Source organism: Oryctolagus cuniculus, chromosome 9 (genome assembly GCF_051225735.1).
Source record: "Oryctolagus cuniculus isolate XC-2025 breed Fujian yellow rabbit chromosome 9, ASM5122573v1, whole genome shotgun sequence".
Lineage (NCBI taxonomy): Eukaryota > Metazoa > Chordata > Mammalia > Lagomorpha > Leporidae > Oryctolagus > Oryctolagus cuniculus.
Genome location: NC_142875.1, coordinates 83,601,879 through 83,604,518, shown reverse-complemented (window position 1 = coordinate 83,604,518; position 2,640 = coordinate 83,601,879). Strand labels below are relative to the sequence as shown.

General features: G+C 53.6%; 1 long non-coding RNA gene across 1 annotated transcript; it reads left to right on the top strand.

The window, feature by feature from the left end:
• Nucleotides 1-896: 896 nt before the first annotated feature.
• Nucleotides 897-1,622, top strand: LOC149124642 (uncharacterized). The gene is made up of 2 exons (XR_016213348.1): nt 897-1,058; nt 1,401-1,622. It is a non-coding gene; the product is annotated as an uncharacterized LOC149124642 (long non-coding RNA).
• The last annotated feature ends 1,018 nt before the right edge of the window (nt 1,623-2,640 follow it).

The window sequence follows — 2,640 nt, the reverse complement described above, 5'->3', positions numbered from 1 at the left end:
CGAGAAGGTAAAGCAGAGGAGGCATAAGAACAGCCGAGGAGACAGATGAGGAGGAGACAGGAGGATGCGGTGCGGACGGTGAGATGAGGTGCCAATCACTTTGACTGCCACAGTGCTAACCCTTTCTTTAGAGCGTCCATTCGCTCAGCCATTCAGCATGTAGTGAACGTGCAGGTTGGGCAGATGGCCTAGGACTGGGATGCCTGCCTCCCACATCGGAGGACCTGGGTCCAGTTTCTGGCTCTGGCTCCTGACTCCGGCTTCCTGCCAAAGCCAACCCCAGGTGGCAGTGGTGATGGTTAGTTACTTTTGTGGGAGTTCCTGGCTTTGGCCTTAGCCCAGCCCAGGGCCATCGCAGGCATCTAGGGAGTAACCTGTGGATGGGTGTGCTCTCCCTCTCCATCTGCTTAGTATGTACAATAAAATGAGAAATGGTGTGTGCATGTGCTTTATGGGCAGGCTGAATGCACAGGGGACGGTCCCCGAAAGCAACTCAGACCTGGTCCCTACCCTGCTGGAGTGTCCAGTCAGGAAGGTGGGGCGATTGATGAGCAAATCAATACCAAGTGAATACAAATAGCAACATTATGATAAACAAGATGTGAATTCCGATAAGAGCCATTTAGGAAGAATTAAGAAGGCTTGTATGAGAAAAGAGCAAGGGGGCGTGTGTGTGTGTGTGTGTGTGTGTGAGAGAGAGAGAGAGAGAGAGAGAGAGAGAGAGAGAGAGACTCTGTAAGGCAGTCGGGGAAGGCTTTCAGTGTGGAAGGACAAACAGCTAAAGGGAATGACCAGCCCCGGCAGCTCTGCAGGGCAGCTGCCCTCCATATGGGCTCAGCATCCCAGCAGCCTTTGATCTCGCAGCGCCTCTGTGTTAAGTTGCTCTCCAACATCAGCACCCAGGGAACAGAGCACGGAGACCACACTGTGGCCCGCAGATGCCTCAGCTGCCCAGTGACGCATGTCCCTCGCACTGACGTGTCGCTGACAGAACAAAGCTCATGCCACGCCTAGCTGCGAGGGAGCGTGAGTGCAGAGGAGAAGCGCCAGGACTCTGGGTGAGTGCTGCTGATACATCTCTTCCACATGGGCCCAGGGCAGGGAGAAGGGGGCTGCAGCCAGGAAAGGAGCTAAGGAAAAGGGGGATTGGGGCCAGAGTACAGTGAGCAAAGCTACACCGCGAGGGTTGATTGACGGCGTGGGTGGAGTCAGGCCTTACCCAGGAAGATTTTGAGTTCTAACTACAACTGAAGGCTTTTAACCAAAGGACTCAGAGTGTATCATTTATGATTTACAAAGGCTGCTTGATGGGGCCGGCACTATGGCACCAGCATCCCATATGGGCGCCAGTTTGAGACCTGGCTACTCCACTTCTGATCCAGCTCTCTGCTATGGCCTAGGACAACAGCGGAGGATGGTTCAAGTGCTTGGGCCCCTGCACCCACAAAGGAGACCCAGAAGTTCCTGGCTCCTGGCTTCGGATCAGCACAGCTCTAGCCATTGCGGCCATTTGGGGCGTGAACCAGCAGATGGAAGACCTCTCTCTCTCTCTCTCTGCCTCTGTCTTTCTGTAACCCTTAATCTCAAATAAATAAATAAATAAATCTTTTTTTTTAAAAAAAGGTTGCTTGAGTTATTGTATGCAGAAATAGAGGATGAGGCTATTGAAACAGTGCAAGCTAGCAATATACTGGCTTGGGACAGGGTGGTGTGGAGAAGAGAGAAATGGTGCCATTGAGAGATGTGTTGGTGGCAGCATTGATAGAGCTGGGTGATGTACTAGAACGAAGGAGAAAAGGGTTGAGGATAACAGCAAATAGTCTTGGGTTGAACAACTCAATGGATGGAGATGCTATAAATGGAGGCAGAGAGCCTGGGGGAGGGGGAGGGGAGAGGGAGAAGTTTGAGGGAGGTGGCTCTAGGCAGCAGTTGTGTGCAGTGCAGTTAGTGATACCTATGAGTCACCGCTGTGGGGCTGCCTGGATTTTGGTGGGATCAGTGTCAGGTGAGCGACGCCCCAGTGTGGCACCTGCAGAGAAGCAGGAGACCCTAATGAGACGACCCCCCCAATTCTCTCTCCTCTCATCAAAGGCCTTCCCCCAAGTACAAATGCTATTGCCTGTTTTGAAATGGAGTAGATTCCCAGGATACCGGAGGCACAGTGAAGCTGCCATTGAAAACACAGGTGGTCACTCACAGTCCCCAAGAGGAAGGCACATACTGGCCCATGCGGGCCACATGGGACTGCACTGGGGTTGGCCTGGAGGCAGAGGGAGGGATGCACTATGGGCAAGTCTTTACTGGCAAGGAACAGACAAGGTAAGGTGATCAGGCCGAGCACTGGTGCGTTTGGACACCAACAATGGGCTTGGGAAAGAGCAACCACCATAGCTGTCTAAGCTCCTGTCCCTGGGCTAATCAGAGCAGGTGGACATGACCCTGCGAGTGACAGCCTGGTGGAGGTGGTGGCAGAGCGTGGACTGAGGCTTGGGTGGTAGGCATTTGCAGAATGTGCTCCCGGGTTGCTGGTCCTGGGGGAGCTGTTTGCTGTCTCTGGGCCTTGGTTGACACTAGGAAGGGCCTCAAACATCAGAGCTGCCGCCCTGACTCAGATTCTCACGCTGGGCCTCTCCCTGTGGC